The sequence below is a fragment of the Gorilla gorilla genome, chromosome 2, assembly GCF_029281585.2.
Source record: "Gorilla gorilla gorilla isolate KB3781 chromosome 2, NHGRI_mGorGor1-v2.1_pri, whole genome shotgun sequence".
In the NCBI taxonomy this organism is placed as follows: domain Eukaryota; kingdom Metazoa; phylum Chordata; class Mammalia; order Primates; family Hominidae; genus Gorilla; species Gorilla gorilla.
In genome coordinates, this window is record NC_086017.1 from 191,911,486 (window position 1) to 191,930,720 (window position 19,235).

The following is a 19,235-nucleotide window of genomic DNA, read 5'->3' on the forward strand; positions in this document are numbered from 1 at the left end:
AGCCCAGAGATCAGTATAAAGTAGTGGCCAAGTACATGGGCTTTGGCGTCAGGCCAGATGCAAACCTGGCCTTACCCTGTACCAAAAATTTCTTTTTGTTTTTGTTATTTGTTTTAAGCCCACTACGTTTTGTTGTAATTGGTGACTCACCGTTAGATAACTAACACAATTACCCGTAAATCGGCTGGCTTTCAGGAGAACATGTCTTGAAGCACAGTTGAACTTGAATCTTTTCTGGGTCCTCCTGCTGGGCCATGCTGGGGAGCCGCTCCCGCTGCCTCAAGGCCTCTAGGCCCTCCAGGTTGGGCTGGTGGCAGCGGCTGCGCATGACCATAACCCGCTGGCCCCGGGTGATGGCGCGGCTGTGGCAGCCCAGCCGAGCCTGATCCCGGCACATCCAGGGCCGCCTTCTCCTTCCTGTAGAGGAAGGACTCGGGCACCAGGAACCTGCCCCCCAGGGAAGTCCTCAGAACTCCAGGGGCCGGAGGGGTTCTGGGCAGTCCCACTGCGCCAGGATGGAGAAGTGCTCCCGCTGCCGCAGTGCCTCCAGGCCACCCACGTCCGGTGGGCGGCAGTGCCTGCGCATCACCATGACCCGTCGGCCCTGGGTGATGGCGAGGCTGCGGCAGCCCATGCGGGCCTGGTCCCGGGAGATCCAATACACCTGCCTATAGAGGAAGGACTCGTATACCAGGAAGCTGCCCTCCAGCGGGGTCTGCAGGAACTCAGAGCTTCCGGGGTCGGCATCCATGTCCTGGTCCTCATCCAGGAATCCTTCCAGGGCTTGGGGATGGGTTGGCAGCTCCTGGTCTTCGACCTTCGCACGCTTTCTGGGCCGGGGCCTGGTAAGAGTCAGGGGGCCGGGGCCCCTGAGGCAGAGAAGACTGTTCACGCCTTGGAGGAGAGTGTCCACTTGGCTCCCAGGGCCGGCCTGCACAGCCTGCAGCGTCTCCATGGCCTTCTCCTGCTGCCGCCGGGCCTCCAGGCCCTCCACGTCGGGCGGGTAGCAGTGGTCACGCATCACGGTCACCTGCTGTCCCTGGGTGATGGCCCGGCTCCGGAAGCTGTGCAGCACGTGGTCCCGGCAGGTCCAATACGCCTTCTCCCCCACGGCCTTCTCCTGCTTGTAGAGGAACGACTCGTGCACCAGGAAGCTGTCCCCGTAGCACGTCCTCAGGAACTCGAGGGGCCGGGCCTGTCCCAGGCCCAGGATCGAGCACTTCTTGGGCGTCAGGCTCAGCAGCGACAGGATTCGGTGTCCGTCGTCGTCCTCCGGGCCGGCTTGCTCAGCACCAGCCCAGGGGTGGACTCTGGCTCCGGCTCCTTGGGGCACTGCCACAGGCCCACCCCCTCCAGCGGCTCCTCCACTCGGCCTCCAGAGCCCTCAGGACCCCGGGGATGTCCCAAGACCTCTGGCAGGGCCAGGCTGGGCAGCTTCTCCCTCTGGCGCCAGGGCTCCAGGCCTTGCTCATCGGGCGCTTGGCAGCAGCCCCGCATTACTGTGGCCCGCAGACCTCGGGTGATGGCCTGGCCCCGGCAGCCCAGCTCAGCATGCTGGCGGCATTTCCAGTACACCTTGTCCCCGACAGCCTTCTCCTGCTTGTACAGGAAGGACTCCAGCATCAGGAGGCGGCCCCCAAATGGTGTCCTCAGGAACTCCAGGGAATGGGGGGGCTGTGTCCAGCTTGCTGCTCTTCTGTTCAGGCATCTGGGGGGCTGGCTGGACCACCCCTCCCTGCTCCTCAGCTGGCAGGATATGCAAGGTGCTGGCGAGGGTGGCGGGGCCGGCCATCTCCAGGGACAAGACACAGTGCACTTCCTGGGGCTTGAAGCCCACCCCAACCTCATCTTGGTTGGAGGCCGTGAGCAGGACCAGTTTGGAGAACTTCCCGGGCTTCCTGAGGCTGCCAGGATGACGTCCGTGCCTGGATCGGGGGACGGCTCCTGCCCAGCCTTCCCACTCTCGCCCTCCGGCTCACTGGGCTTGGGCAGGGGCATTCCGGGACCCAGGGCCTGTCCCTCAGGCCACGCTCAGCGCCCCCGCAAGGAACCTGGAGTCCAGCGGTTCCGCTCATGTGCCCGAGCTGTTGCTGTTGCTGCCTCGGCTGGTCGTGGTGGGGCTGCGGTGGTGTCTGGAGAATCCCTAGGTCACCACAGGTTCCCTGGGTTCCAGCCTTCACAAGTGAGTGAGAGCCGCCACCATCATCCCCCATACCTGGTCACGGCGCTGGCTTGCTGGGCAGGAGACCCGGGGGAAAATTCTGTAACTTCTCTGGGCTGGTTTCACCACCGCAGCGGAGCCCTCCCTCTCCGGCGACAGCGCTGCGACGGGTCCCTCAGCCTCTGCTGCTGCAGCAGCAGGCGTCGACCTCGAGGCCCAGGCCGCCGCCGCCACCCCGACCCCGGCTCCTACTCCCTATCCCTGACCTGCCCCTCGGGAGAGAGCCCCATCCAAAAATTTATTAAAGGTTTATTATTATTTCGCTTTGGAAAATGAGGCAAATATAGTGAGAAGAAAGCAACTATGTACTGCTTACCAGGTATTGACTATATTAGTTCAAGTTCCCACCTACTGCTATTAAATTTTGTCTCAGTCAGCAAGACAAGGCAATCTAGTCATTAAGAAGCGGGTCCCTGCTTTTAATGAGTGGGCCTCGGTGTTAATAGTTTCTTACTTTTGATGTTTTAACTTCATGGGAAATGGAGCAGTAAGAAGCTGGCCCATTTTTCTGAAAACAGAAGGGGAAATTCAAGACTGTAACAATATTGAACCCTAGTCAGCTTCTTCTTTTTTTTTTTTTTTTTTTTTGACAGAGTCTTGCTCCGTGCCCAGGCTGGACTCCCAGGCTGGAGTCTAGTGGCACAGTCTTGGCTCACTGCAACCTCCACCTCCCAGGTTCAAGCAATGCTCCTGCCACAGCCTCCTGAGTAGCTGGGATTACAGGCACCCACCACCACACCCAGCTAATTTTTGTATTTTTAGTAGAGACAGCGTTATGCCATGTTGGCCAGCCTTAGTCCAGAAATTTTCAAAATGCAATTCACATACTCCTGAGATCTCCAAGACCATTTCAAGAAGTCTGCAAGGCCAAAGCTGTTTTTATGATAGTTTTTAAAACTAAGATGTGATTTTTCTTCTTCATTATGCTGATAATTGCCTGTGTTGCTAAGGCAATGGTAGGTAAAACTGTAGGTTCCTTAGAAAGAATCAAGGCTGTGATACCAAACTACACTGGCAGTTATCACATTCTTCACCATCACACACTCACAATAAAAATAAAATGTCAGTTTCACTTAATCATATCCTTTATAAAGCAATAAAAATGATTAACTATTAAATCTAGACCCTTGAGTATACATCTTATTAATATTCCGTATTACAAAATGGGAAGTGCATATGAAGCATTTCTACCACATATTGAAATATGATAGTTGTCTCTAGGAAAAGAAACTCATGCAACTGAGTTACAAATGGAACCAGCATACATTTTCATAAAACATCATTTTTGCTTGAAAAAAAGACTGACAGACAAATGATGAATTTTCAGATTATTTGGCAGACTTTAATTTTAATGGACAAAGTAAGCCTGTCATTTCAAGAAAAACAACAGATGGTATTTATTGCCTATGATCAAAATGTGAGCTTTCAAGAGAAAATTAAAATTTTAGAAATCTTGAATCTACTGCTATGAACTTGATAGTTTTTCAACACTTACAAGCTTTTCTGATGAGATTAGTGGTGATATTAACAAAATAATTGTTGATATTGTATAAGGAAATGGGTCAAGATTCAGAAAATCTGAATAAGTCAGTGAACTAATATTTTTATCATTGAATGATGTTACAAAATCATGCATGAGTAAAAAACCCATTCTAAGTTCAAAACAAATAAGAGGATTTTAAACACAACCACATACCTAAAATTTATTTATATAGTTTAAGGTTCTATAGTACGATTAACCTTTAAGAAACTAGCTCTTGGGTGGGCGTGGTGGCTCTTGCCTATAATCCCATCACTTTGGGAGGCCAAGGCAGGCAGATCATGAGGTCAGGAGTTCAAGACCAGCCTGGCCAACATGGTGAAACCCTGTCTGTACTAAAAATACAAAAATTAGCCAGGCGTGGTGGCGGGTGCCTGTAATCCCAGCTACTCAGTAGGCTGAGGCAAGAGAATTGCTTGAACCCGGGAGGCAGATGTTGCACTGAGCCAAGATCGCTCCATTGCATTCCAGGCTGGACGACAGAACGAGACAGGACAGGACAGGACAGGACAGGAAAGGAACCGAACCTCTTACAGAGGTTTGATATAGTGATAAAAATGAGAAAACAGTAACAGACAGAACAAGTGAATAGCCCACTATCAGAAATAAATTGCTGAGGATCTGAGATGAGAAACTTGGCTCTTAAATCCCTACCTCCCAGGAAAAGTTTCTACTAATATCACAACTATATTATTAGTATTTAGGCTTTTTAAGATTCTGAAGAACATAGCCCCAACTTGATCCCCAATCATCAGAACTTAAAATTTAGAAAGAATTGGTCTACAAAATAGTTTCCAACTTTTTAATGCTAAAACACTTTGAGGATGTCTACATGGAGTGTTTATATTGTAAGCATCCATTGACAAAATACTGTAAGAAATTATATTTAGTCTTTGGCAACATGTGATGTACATTTTGATTCAGGTTATCCTTTCTTTTTTTGTTTGAGATGGAGTCACTCTGTCACCCAGGCTGGAGTACAGTGGCGCGATCTCGGCTCACTGCAACCTCCGCCTCCCGAGTTCAAGGCGTTCTCCTGCATCAGCCTTCCCTAGTAGCTGGGATTACAGGCACCCGCCACCACACCTGGCTCATTTTTATATTTTTAGTAGAGACGGGATTTCACCACGTTGGCCAGGCTGGTCAAGAACTGACCTAAAAGATCTGCCTGCCTTGGCCTCCCAAAGTGCTGGGATTAGAGTGAGCCACCATGCCCAGCCCAAGTTATCCTTTTTAAGCATCCAAATCCCATGAATTGGAATTCAAAGGTCACAATCTAAATCTTTGAAAATGCTAATAACAGAGGTAACCCTCAGATTCAGACTAACACAGAAGGCAAAATTTGTCCCATCAGCTATGGAGAAATCTGAATTTATTTGTATTTTTATTGTAAATGTATGCGAATAAGAGCCAATTTTCTCAAGATAAATCTGGTGCCTTTTCAACATTCTAGTAGCCTGGGACTGTGGGAGAAATACAACCATCTAGTCTCCTTTGTGAAGGTATTACTACTCTGGTTTTTAACCAGTGATCCAGATATATCTCATTCCTACCCAAAGATAAAATAGCACCATATTATTCCATTGCCAAACCAAACCTGGAATTGAAGCAGGCAGGAGATGCAAAGTAAAAATGGCCGCATGCAAATATAAGGCATTCTGTGTCTAGCCTCATTCTGCCTAAGACTTAGAATCAGAGAATTTCAGAATCAGCAGAAGTCTTACACATAATTTAGCCAGTTATCCCTTTTCAAAGATGAGGAAACTGTGGCCCAGAAAAATTAAGTGGCTTGCTCAAGTTTTTACAGTAAATTAATGCCAGAGATAAGATGACAACATGGGCTTTTGTCTGTACCACAACTTGATCATCTAATTGCTTTTTTTTTTCTTGATTGTCAGTTTTCTATCTCTAAACCTACATTGAGGTTTTCCTAACCACAACAAAAAGGAAACAGCATGCTAAAGAATTGGTTAAATTGAATCAAGGAATTCTATTTACTTTCAAAAATTAAAAGAAACTCTTGTTAAATGCTAAGAAGTTTATAATAGTATAGTCAGTTGACACAGGTTCTCAAGTTTCAATTACGGAAAAACATATTCCCCAAGTCTGCAAATGCTATCCTAATTTATCAGATTACTTACTTAGAAAGCGTGCTTTTGATCTGCTCTTCCAAAGAAGAACAAATGTACAGACTTCAATACTTAATAAAGTTGAAAGCTTCTCCCTGGGGTAACTGAAATTTTTATCAAAGGGGCGATAGACCTGGTTGCAGCTGTAACAAAGAAGTGCCATATAAAGCCAAGTGGAAAGCAGTTATATATCATTGGTGGTAAAGGGCCATTGAACATGGTCATATTAATTGGAATCTATTGCGCAGGACATTCCACTACATGCTGAGCAAATGACCCTGAAAGTTTTGAGTCTCTCTGGTGTATAAAAAAGTTCAGACGTAAAAATAATCATACAGATGGTGGATTCTCTATCCTTGAATGGACATAGCTACCCTGAGATCTGGGTGGCTGGAAATTTCTTTTTTAAATAATGCCCTTTGAGTGAGTCCCCATATATGCATCTTCTTTTACAACCATTTGAAAACTTGTCTTCTAATAATTTCACACAGCGCTTTCAGTGTAGCAACATTCAAAAGAATGAAACACAGCAACTTCTACATTTTCACTTTTGTGCTTTGGGAAAATTCTGATTAAAAGATATAAGACAGTTTGAATTGGAATTTCATCATTGCCCCCAAAATGAATAACTTCTAATCAAATAGAAAAATTAGAGAAATTGAAAGCCAAGGTAATATGGAACACATTTCAGATACATCAGGATGCAAACCTTATGCACCTACAATTTAAATTATTTTATCCTCAAATGCTATATTGTTCTGGATTTCGGGTTATATGTAAAGAGTAATCACTATATTTGCCTTTTAGGCAGATGCTGTTCCAGACCTTCATCACAGCCACTTTATCTTATTCGTTAAACTAAATATTAAAATAAACCCCCAGAAGATATCATAATGTCAATAAATAATAATCTTAAAGTGCTAGAAACATTGTCGGGATATGTCAACTGATAAGAATAATCCATTTTTGACATAGCTTCACAATAATACTGGAAGACTTCAATACCACATTGACGGTATTAGATTATCAAAGCAGAAAACTAACAAAAAAATTCTGGACTTAAATTTGGCCCTTGGCCAATTGGTTCTAATAGACATCTACAGAATACTCCACCTGATAACCACAGGATATGTATCTTCTCATCTGCACATGGTACATACTCTAAAATCTATCACATTCTCAGCCATTAGGCAAGTCTCAACAAATTCAAAAAAATTGAAATCATACCAAGCATATTCTCAGACCTCAGTGGAATGGAAATAGAAATCAACACCAAGAGGAACTCTCAAAACCACACAGTGACATGGAAACTAAATAACTTGCTCCTGAATGGCTTTTGGGTAAACAGTAAAATTAATGCAGAAATCAAAACATTATTTGAAACAAATGATAATGGAGACACAGCATGACAAAATCTCTGGGATGCAACAAAGCAGTGTTAAGAGGGAAGTTTATTGTACTAAATACTTACATCAAGAGGTTAGAAAGATCTCAGATTAACACTCTACCACTTAAAGGGACTAGAAAAACAAGAACAAACTGATTCCAAAGTAAGCAGAAGAAAAGAAATAATTAAAATCCGAGTAGAACTAAACAGAATTGAGACCCAAAAAACACAGAAAGAATCAACAAAACAAAAAGTGGGTTCTTTGATAAGATAAACAAGACCAATAGACTGCAAACTAGATTAACAAAGAAAAAAGCGAGAAGATTCAAATAAACACAATCAGAAATGATAAAGGTGGCATTATAACCGATTCAACAGAAATACAAAAGATCCTCAGAGACTACTATAAACACATCTATGCATACAAATTAGAAAATCTAGAGGAAATGGATAAATTCCTGGAAACACATAACTTCCCAAGATTGACAGGAAGAAATTGAAACCCTGAACAGTCCAATAACAAGTTCCAAAATTGAATCAGTAATTTGAAAAAAAAAAAATCCACAAACCAAAAAAAGCTGTGGACCAGATGGATTCACAGCTGAATTCTAGCAGACGTAAAAAGAGCTAGTACCAATCCTACTGAAACTATTTCAAAAAACTGAGGAGAAGGAACTCTTCCCTAACTCATTTTACAAAACGAGTATCATCCTAATACCAAAATCTGGCAAGGACACAAGGAAAAAAGAAAACCAAAGGCCAATTAAACCTGATGAACATAGATGCAAAAATCCTCAATAAAATACTAGCAAACCAAATCTGGCAGTGCATTGAAAAGTTAATTCATCATGATCAAGTGGGCTTTATTCTTGGGATGTAAGGTTGGTTCACAATACACAAATCAACAAACGTGATTCACCACATAAACAAAATTAAAACAAACTCATATGATCGTCTCAATAGATGCAGAAATATTTCAATAAAATCCAATCCTTTCATGAGTAAAAAAAAAACAAACCTCAAGAAACTAGATATCATGGGATAATACCTCAGAATAATAAAGGCATCTGTGACAAATCTATAGCCAACATCATACTGAATGGGCAAAAGCTGGAAGCATTCCCCTTGAAAACTGGAATAAAACAAGGATTCCCACTTTCACCGCTCCTATTCAACATAGTACTGGAAGTCATAGCCAGAGCAATCAAGCAAGAGAAAGAAAGGAAAAAAAAAGGTATTAAAATAGGAAAAGAGGACATCAAATTATCTCTCTTCACTGACAATATAATTCTATACCTAGAAAAATCCTAAAGACTCCACCAAGAGACTCCTAGACCTGATTAACGACTTCAGTAAAGTTTCAGGATATTAAAATCAACATTCAAACCCCAGTAGCACTTCTATACACCAATAACATTCAAGCTGAGGACCAAATCAAGAATGTAATCCCACTTATTGTAGCCACAAAAAAAAAACCTAGGAATACACCTAACCTTGGAGATGAAAGATCTCTACATGGAGAACTACAAAATACTGATGAAATAAATAATAGATTACACAAATAGAAAAATATTCCATATTCGTGGATTGGAAGAATCAACATTGTTAAAATGCCCATAGTGTTAAAAGCAATCTACAAATTCAACACTATTCCTATCAAATGATCAACATCAGTTTTCACAGAATTCTGAAAAACTATTCTAAAATTCATATGAAACCAAATAAAAGAGGCCAAATGACCACAGCAATACTAAGCAAAAAGAACAAAACCGGAGGCATCACATTACCTGACTTCATACTACAATTTGAAGATGATAGTAACCAAAAACAACATAGTACTAGTACAAAAATAGACACATAGACCAATGGAACAGAATAGAAACCCCAGAAATAAAACCACATGCCTGCAACCAACTGATCTTTGACAAAGTTGACAATAACAAGCAATGGGGAAAAGACTCCCTATTCAATAAATGGTACTGAAAAATCTGGTTAACCATATGCAGAAGAATAAAACTGGACTCCTTTCTTTTACCATAAACAAAAAGATAAAAAATTTAAATGTAAGACTGAAACCTTACAAATCTTAGCAGAAAACCTAAAAATATCCTTCTGGGCATCGGCCTTGGCAAATAATTTATGACCAAGTCCTCAAAAGCAATTGCAACAAAAACAAAAATTGGCAAATGGGGGCTAATTAAACTAAAGAGCTTCTGCACAGCAAAGGAAATTATCAACAGAGTAAACATACAACCTAGAGAATGGGAGAAAATATTGGCAAACTCTGCATCCAATAAAGGACTAATATCCAGACTCTATAAAAAACTTAAATCAACAAGCAAAAAACAAACAACCACATTAAAAAGTGGACAAAGAACATGGACGGGCACTTCTCAAAAGAAGACATGCAAGCAGCCAACAAACATATGAAAAAATGCCCAACATCACTAATAATCAAAGAAAGACAAATCAAAACCACAACGAGATACCATCTCACACCAATTAGAATGGCTATTATTAAAAAGTCAAAAAATAACGGATGTTGGCAACGCTGTGGAGAAAAGGGAATGTTTACACACTACTGGTAGGAAAGTAAACTATAAGGTTGGTGCAAAACTAATTGTGGTTTTTGCTATTAAAAATGGCAAAATAGTTGAGCCACTGTGAAAAGCAGTTTGGAGATTTCTCAAAGAACTAAAAATAGAACTACCATTCCACCCAGCAATCCCACTACTGGGTATATACCCACCCCCCCCCCCCCAAAATAAATTGTTCTACCAAAAAGACACATGCACTTGTATGTTCATTGCAGCACTATTCACAATAACAAAGGCATGTAATCAGTCTAGGTGCCCATCAATAGTGGGTGAGATAAAGAAAATGTACATATACACCATGGAATATTATGCAGCCATAGAAAAGGACATCATGTGCTTTGCAGGAACATGGATGCAGCTGGAGGCCATTATCCTAAGCAAATTAACACAGGAACAAAAACCAAATACCCTATGTTCTCACTTACAAGTGGGAGATAATCACTGAGTGCATGTGGACACAGAAGGGAACAATAGACACTGGGGACTCTGAAAGAAAGGAAGGAGGGAGGAAGACAAGGGATATAAAACTTCCTGTTGGGTACTATGTTAACTGTGTAGGTGACAGGATGAATAGAAGCCCAAAACCTCAGCATCACACAATATACCCTTGTAACAAACCTACACATGTAACCCCAGAATCTAAAATAAAAATGGAAATTAAAAAAAGAATAATCAGTTTCTAAGATTTCCAAATTTGCTTAGTTTTATAAATTGTCTAAAACTTATGTATAAATCAATAAAAGTATAAGCCCTGGTTACATGAGATCCAAATAATGAATGTCCTTTAAAAGTATTGCACTATGGCTGGGCGTGGTAGCTCATGCCTGTAATCCTAGCACTTTGGGAGGCCAAAGGGGTGGATCACCTAAGGTCAGGAGTTCGAGGCCAGCCTGGCCAACATGGTAAAACCTCACCTCTACTAAAAATACAAAAATTAGCCAGGCATGTTGGTGGGTACCTGTAATCCCAGCTACTCAAGAGGCTGAGGCAGGAGAATCACTTGAACTCGGGAGGCAGAGGTCACAGTGAGTGGAGACAGGCGTGGTGGCTCGTGTCCATAAAGGTCAAGGCAGGAGAATCACATGAGCCCAGGAGTTCAAGATCAGCCTGAGCAACATAACGAGACCCTGTCGCTACAAAAAATTTTAAAACTAGCTAGGTGTATTGGTTCATGCCTGTAGTCCCAGCTACTTGAGAGGCTGAGGCGGGAGGATAACTTGAGCCTAAGAGACTGAGGCTGCAGTGAGCTGTGATTGCCTGTGTGACAGAGTGAGATTGTCTTTTAAAAATTTTTTTAATGTGTGTGCATGCATATGTGTGTGTGTGTGTGTGTGTGTGTGTATATATATATATATATTTGTCATACTTCAAGCCAACTTTCATTTACTCTAAACTGGAAGCTCCAAATTCTTAAATATATCCATCTAGTGTCTCAAGACATATATCACATACTAAAAAGTTGCTGAGTTTATATTACATCCAAGTTCTACTTTCCACCAGGGATCCACACAAACTGTTCAATGGATTTTTTAAATTAACAAGTAAAAGTTATGTCTATTTATGGTGTACAACACAGTTTTTATATATGTATACAACTGTGGAATGGATAAATTCAAGCTATTAAACACATGCATTGTTTCACATTTTCTTGTGGTGAGAACACAAAATCTTTTAGCAATTTTCAATATGCAATATATTATTACTAACTCTAGTCACTGCAATGTACAATAGATGTCTTTAAGTTATTCCTCCTAACTGAAATTTTGTGTCCTTTCACTAACATCTTCCCAATCCCCCAACCTCCAGCCTCTTGTAACCATCATTGTACCCTCTTTCTATAAGTTCAACCTTTTACACTCTACATATAAGTGAGACCACGTAATATTTGTCTTTCTGCACCTGGCTTATTTCACTTAGCATAATGTCCTCTTGGTTTACCCATGTTGCTGTAAATGACAGGATTTCTCTCTTTTTTAAAGCTGAATAGTATTTAATTGTGTATATATAACACTTTTTCTGTATTTGTTCATCTGTCAATGAACACTAAGGTTGGTTCCATATCTTGCTATTGTGCATAATGTTGCAGCAAACATGAGAGTGCAGATATCTGATTGACAGTGATTTCAATTCCTTTGGATACATACCCAGTAGTGGTATGGTTGGATCATACAGTAATCTATTTTCACTTTTGTGAGGAACCTTCACACTGTTTTCCAAAATAGCCCTACAAATTTACATTCCCACCAACAGTATACAACAGTTCCCTTTTCTCCATATTCTTGCCAGTATTTATCTTTTGTCTTTTTGAATAGCCATTCTGACAGGTGTGGAGTAATATCTCATTGTGCTTTTGATTTGTGTTTCCCTGATTATTAGAGATGTTGGGATCTTTTTCACAGACCTGTTGGCCATTTGTCTATCTTCTTTTGAGAAATTTCTATTTAGGTCCCCTTTGCCCATGTTTTAATTGGGTTGTTTTCTTACTATTGAGTTGTTTCAGTTCCTTACATGTTTTGGCTATTAAACCCTTCTGAGATTATTGTTTACAAATATATTCTTCCATTCTCTAGGTTGTTTCTTCACTCTGATTGTTTCCTTTACTTTGCAGAAGCTTTTTAGTTTGATGTAATCCTACTTGTCTATTTTTGGCTTTGTCGCCTGTGCTTTGGCATCATATTTAAAAAATCGTTGCCCAGACCAATGTCATGGAGGATTTCCCCTATGTTTTTTGTTGTTGTTTGTAGGTTTACCATTTCTGGTCTCACACTGAAGTCTTTATAATCCATTTTGAGTTGATTTTTGTATATGGTTTGAGATAAGAGTCTAGTTTCATTCTTCTGCATGTGGATATCCAGTTTTGCCAATACTATTTATTGAAGAGACCGTTCTTTCCCCATTGTGTATTCTTGGCACCCTTGTCAAAAATCAATTGACCATAAATACAGGGATTTATTTCTGGACTCTCTTTCTTACATTTGTTACAAATGTAAGTGAAAGTGAAGCAAATGTTTCACTTCCTTGCTTACATTTATTCCTCAGTATTATATTTTTGTAGCTATTGTAAATCGGATTGTTACCTTAATTTCTTTTTTAGTTTTGTGTTGATTTTGTAGCATGCAACTTTATTAAATTCATTTATTAGTTCTAACATTTTTCGTGGAGTCTTTAGGGTTCTCTCTATATAAGAACATGTTGTCTGAAAACTGAGACAGTTTAACATCTTCCTTTGCAATTTTGAAGCCTTTTATTTCTTTCTCTTGCCTAATTGCTCTGGCTAGGACTTCTAGTACTATGTTGAATAAAAGTAGAAAGTGGGACATCCTTGTCTTTTCTTTATTTTTATAATCAAAGACAGAGAGGATTCTGAGAGCAGCAAGATAAGCAAATCACATATAACAGAACTTCATTAAGGCTGGCACCATATTTCTCAGAAGAAACCTTGCCGACCAGGATAAAGAGGGATGACATATTCAAAGCACTGAAGGATATCTTCAAAAAGTATAAACCAAGAACACTATACCCAGCAAAACTGCCCTTCAGAAATAAAGGAGTAACAAAGGCTTAGTGATGGGTATGTCATATATGGTCTTTATGTTGAGACGCATTTCTTCTATACCTAGTTTTGTGAGAGTTTTTATCACTAAAGAATGTTAAATTTTTTCAAATGCCTTTTCTACATCAATTGAGATCATCATGTGGTTTTTATCCTTCATTCTGTTAATGAGGTGTATCACATATACAGATTGGCATATGTTGAACTATCCTTGCATCCCATGGGATAAATCACACTCGATCACGGTGAATGATCATTTTAATGCACTGCTGAATTCAGTTTACTAGTATTTGGTTAAGGATTTTTGCATCTATGTTCTTCAGGGATACTGGCCTATAATTTTATTTTCTTAGGTGTCCTTGTCTGGCATTGGTACCAGTGTAATCCTTGCAAAATGAGTTTGGACGTATTCCCTCCTCTTCAATTTTCTAGAAAAGTTTGAGAAAGATTTATATTAGTTCTCTTTAAATGTTTGCTAGAATTCAGCTGTGAAACCATCGGGTCCTGGGCTTTTCTTTGAAGCAGGACTTTTTATTACTGATTCAGTCTCTTATAAGTTATCAGTCTGTTCACATTTTCTATATCTTCAGATTTAATCTTGGTAGGTGGTGTCTAGGAATGTATTTCTTCTAGGTTATCCAATGTGTTGATATAAAATTATATAGTAGTTTCTTATGATCCTTTGTATTTCCATGTTATCAGTTGTCATGTCCTCTAATTTCTGATTTGAGTCTTCTCTCCTTTTTCCTAGCCTGGTTAAAGGTTTTTCAAATTTGTCTTTTTACAAAACTGTTAGTTTCATTGACCTTTTCTATTATTTTTCTAGTCTCCATTACATTTATTGCTGCTCTAATCTTTATTATTTCCTTACTGTTACTAACTTTGGGCTTACTTCATCTTCTTTTTCTAGTTCCTTGAGGTATAACATGATGTTGTTTATCTGTAATCTTCTTTTTTGATGTAGGCATTTATTACTACAAACTTCTGTCTTAGAACTACTTTTGCTACATCCTGTAAGTTTGTATATGTTGTGTTTTAACTTTTATTTGTCTTAAGATATCTTTCAATTTTTCTTTTAACTTCATCTTTGTCCCATTAGTTGTTTAGGAACATGCTGTTTAATTTCCACGTGTGAATTTTCCAAAATTCTTTCTCATACGGATTTCTAGTTTTATACCATTGTGCCTAGAAAACATACTTGATATGATTTCAATCTTCTTAATTTTATTAAGACTTATGTCTTAACATGTGATTTATCCTGGACAATGTTCCACGTGTGCTTAAGAATGTGTATTCTGTTGCTATTGGGTGAAACGGTCTTCATATGTCTGCTACGGTCATTTGGTCTAAAGTGTAGTTCAAGTCTAATGTTTCCCTATTAATTTTCAGTCTGGATGATCTGTTCATTGTTGAAAGTGGAGTATTTAAGTCCTCTATCATTACTGTGTCAGTCTCTTATTCTCTTCAGATCTATTAATATTTGCTTTATATATTTAGGTGCTCTGAAGTTGGGTGCATGTATATTTACAATTGTATCTTCTTGATGAGTCAACTCCTTTATCATTATATGACCCTTCTTCTATCATTTTATAGTTTTGACTTATACTCTATTTTATCTGATATAACTATCTCTGCTTTCCTTTGTTTTCCATTTGCATGGAATATTTTCATCCATTCACTTTCAATGTATCTGTGTTCTTAAAGGTGACCTGAACCTTTTATAGGCAGGATACGGTTGGGTCTTGTTTTTTATCCATTCAGCCACTGTGTCTTTTGATTGGATAATAAAATCTATTTACATTCAAGATAATTATTGATAAGTAAGGACTTACTACAGCTATTTTGTTAACAATTTTGTGGTTGTTCTGTAGATCATTTCTTTCATTCTCTCTTGCTGCCTTCCTTTGGGATTAGATAATTTTCTTTATTGGTATGCTTCGATTCCTTTAAGAGGGAGTTTCACTTATGTTACCCAGGCTGGGGTGAAATGGCACAATTTTGGCTCACTGCAACCTCCGCCTCCCAGATTCAAGTGATTCTCCTGCCTCAGCCTCCCGTGTAGCTGGAATTACAGGTATGCACCACCATGCCCAGCTAATTTTTGTATTTTTTTTAGTAGAGATGGGATTTCACCATGTTGGCCAGACTAGTCTCAAATTCCTGACCTCAGGTGATCCACCCACCTTGGCCTCCCAAAGTGCTGCTGGGATTACAGGCGTGAGCCACCATGCCTGGCCACCTGGCTGATTCCTTACTTTTCTTTTTTTTTTTTTTTTTTTTCTTTTTGAGACGGAGTCTCACTCTGTTGCCCAGGCTGGAGTGCAGTGATGCGATCTTGGCTCACTGCAACCTCCACCTCCTGGCTTCAAGTGATTCTCCTGCCTCAGCCTCCGAGTAGCTGGGACTACAGGTGCGTGCCACTGTGTCCGGCTAATTTCTGTACTTTTAAGTAGAGACAGGGTTTCGCCATATTGGACTGGCTGGTCTCGAACTCCTGACCTTGTGATCTACCCTCCTAGGCCTTCCAAAGTGCTGGGATTACAAGTGTGAGCCACCGTGCCCAGCCTGATTCCTTACTTTTTATCTTTTGTATATGTACTATCAATTTTTTTGTGGTTACCACGAGGCTTACATAAAACATTTTAAAGTTATAATGGGATATTCAAAACTGATAACAATTTAACCTTGATCACATAAAATAACCCTACACTTCTACTCCATCTCTCACACATTTTGTTTTTGATGTCCCAATTTACAATTTTTTCTATTGTATATCCTGCAACCTATTGTAGCTATTATTTTTAATAGTTTTATCTTTTAACCTTCATACTGAATATATCATTGATTTACACACCACCATTTCAGTAGTAAACATTCTGTGTACTTAGTTTTTGCAATAAGTTTTATATCTTCACATGTGTTTGTGTTACTAATTAGCATTTTTTCTTTCAGTTTAAAGAGGTTCCTTTAGCATTTGTTTTAAGGTAGGTCTGACAGTGATAAACTTCCTCAGCTTTTGTTTGGGAAAGTCTTTGTCATTCCTTCATTTTTGAAGGACAGTTTTGCTAGGTACAGTGTTCTTGGTTTGCAGTTTTTTGAATATATCCTTCAGTGCTTTGACTATATCATTTCACTTTATCCAGATCTATAAGGTTTCTTCCGAGAAATATGCTGCTAGCGTTGGTGAAATTCTGTTACATGTGACTTGCTTATCTTCTATCTTTGACTTTTGACAGTTTGATTATAATGTATCTTGGTGTCATCTTGTTTGGATTGAATATGATTGGAAATCTGTGATCTTCTGGTACATGGATATTATCTTTCCCCAGATTTGGAAAGTTTTCAGCTATTATTATATTTTTAGATAAGCTTTCTACCCCCTTTGTCTTTCTCTTTGACTTCTTTAATATCTTTAACTAAATATTTGCTCTTTTGATGCTGTCCTATACATCCTGTAAGCTTTATTTCTTTTCATTCTTTTTGTCCTCTGATAATTTTTTTAAATAACATGTTTCTGAGTTCACAGATTTCTTCAGCTTGTTCAATTTTCCTGTTGATGCTCTCTATTGCATTTTAAACTTCGTTTATTGTGTATTTCAGCTCCAGAATTTCTGGATTTTTTAAAGTAATTCTAATCTCTCTGTTAAATTTCTTCTTTTGTCATTTTTTATTTTCCTGATATCATTCCATTGTTCTTCTATAAATCCCAGCACTTTGGGAGGCTGAGGCGGGTGGATCACCTGAGGTCAGGAGTTTGAGACCAGCCTGGCCAACATGATGAAACACCATCTCTACTAAAAATACAAAAAACAATTAACCAGGCATGGTGGCGGGCACATGTAATCCCAGCTACTTGGGTGGGTGAGGCAGGAGAATCACTTGAACCCAGGAGGCGGAGGTTGCAATGAGCCAAAATCGTGACATTGTACTCCAACCTGGGCAACAAGAACGAAACTCCATCTGGGAAAAAACAAAAACAAAAAAAAACAACTTTGTCAGGCAGTTTACATATCTCTGTTTCTTTGGGGCCAGCTACTGTGAAATTATTGTGTTCTTTTGGTGGTTTTATGTCTCCTTGGTTTGTCATGTTTCTTGTTGTCTTACACTGATGTCCATGTATCTGGTGGAGCAGTCACCTATTGCAGACATTACAGGCTAGTTTCACTTTGGAAATATTTTTGAAGGGTATGAGGACACTTGCTCACCGGGGTGTACCAATGAATATGCCAGTTGTGTAGTCTCTGTGCATCTCTATCAGCTAGGGAGAGTGTTGATGAAGACTGCAGGTGTCCTCAGTGGTCAAGGCTGTGGATTTCCACAGTGGTAGTGAGGGTTATTGAAGTCTTCAGTGGCAATGGCTACTAAGATCCTCCCACTCTTTTTTACCACTGGGGAAACTGTGTCTGAAGACCCTTTTGGCACTGGGTCTGGCTCATGGGCTTGCTTGGAATGACAGTGGCGCCAGCATCAGATGAGTGGTGCCCATGGAATGGCCGCAGAGCTGAACCCAGAAGCATGAGCATGCATGGAGGGACTACAGCTCTAGTATCTGGAGTGGTAATGGCACTGGTGCCTGAAGCACAGACACCTCTTCTGTTATATTGGTAATAGAATGTGAGGCATGGAGATTTGTGAATCAGAGAAGTTGGGAATGGAAGATAGGTGTGCACAGAGTTAAAGCAGCTTTGGGGTTAGGGTTGAGTTTACTTTTCTGTAGCTGCTCAGCTAGTACCTGAAACATGGGCATGCCCAGTGAGGGTTTGGCTTCAGGGCCAAGAATGTGAACTAGCTTACTCTGGTGATGGCTTCAGTGTCTGAGATATGGATTGGCCCAATGAAACCATACAGCCTGGGTCCAGAGCGTGGGCACTCATAGAGCAGCCACTGCTCCACAGTTGGGGGACACACAGGATTGGAAGAAGTAGTGGTTTTTTTTTCAAAGTCCCTCAACAGTAGCAACTTCTTGGGTAAAGGAGAGGTGTGCAGCCACATTGCCCTCTTTGGGGACCCCCAGTGGGAATAGCTGTTGGTTATCGAAGTAGCAAAAGATCCTGATGTTTTCTGTGGAACAGGCCCCCAGGGACCATAGTGGCTCCCACTGCGTGGCTGATAGCCTCCACCTTTGTTCTTTGATCCTAGCCATCTTCTGGCATGTCAGTATGCCAGAATCACCACTGATCCTTCATGTGTGGATATTCTCTGGGGGTTTTTTGGTCCCACCATTTTGCTGCAGATTATTTAATGGCCTCTCAAGCCCTCCCTGGGCTCTTTTGGTTTGGGAGTAACTGTCCATATTTGTTTTTGTTAGGAGGAGTTGGTGGATTAAAGCTGGTATCTTCTACTCCCCTATCTTGGTGATATCACTCTTAATTGGATTTTTTTTGTCTTTTTTTGACTGCATTTTTGATTAACATGTTTATCCAAAACATAGTACTCATGAGAAGTCCAAACACAGAATTTGACACATTCACGAACATCTTCCCTGAACTAATTAATGCAAATAAAATAACCATGCTTTTTTCTTCCAAACCATAACTAGTATCTCCTCTACATTTAATTTTCTATTAGTAAGTAAAAGTTCAATGATTTCTACCTTTCACAAAATAATTACTTCAGAATTATTTGGAGCCTCCAAAAGGTGGACATTATTATTGCTGAGGGCAGCAGGAAAAATATATATAACCAGATCTTGTTAGATGTGGAGGAACTTCTATGGATAACCTCCCTCTTTCCCAAGGGTCAAATATCAATGAATATAGTATTTAGCCAGAAGCAATCTGACCTCCCGAGTTACATTTCACTGAGTAG

At 40.4% G+C, this 19,235-nt stretch overlaps 1 protein-coding gene and 1 pseudogene across 2 annotated transcripts in view; both read right to left on the reverse strand.

The window, feature by feature from the left end:
- Positions 1-19,235, reverse strand: part of CCDC39 (coiled-coil domain 39 molecular ruler complex subunit) — a 247,000-nt gene that overhangs the window by 204,251 nt on the left and 23,514 nt on the right. The window lies entirely within an intron of this gene.
- Positions 170-2,372, reverse strand: LOC101129638 (FLYWCH-type zinc finger-containing protein 1-like; annotated as a pseudogene).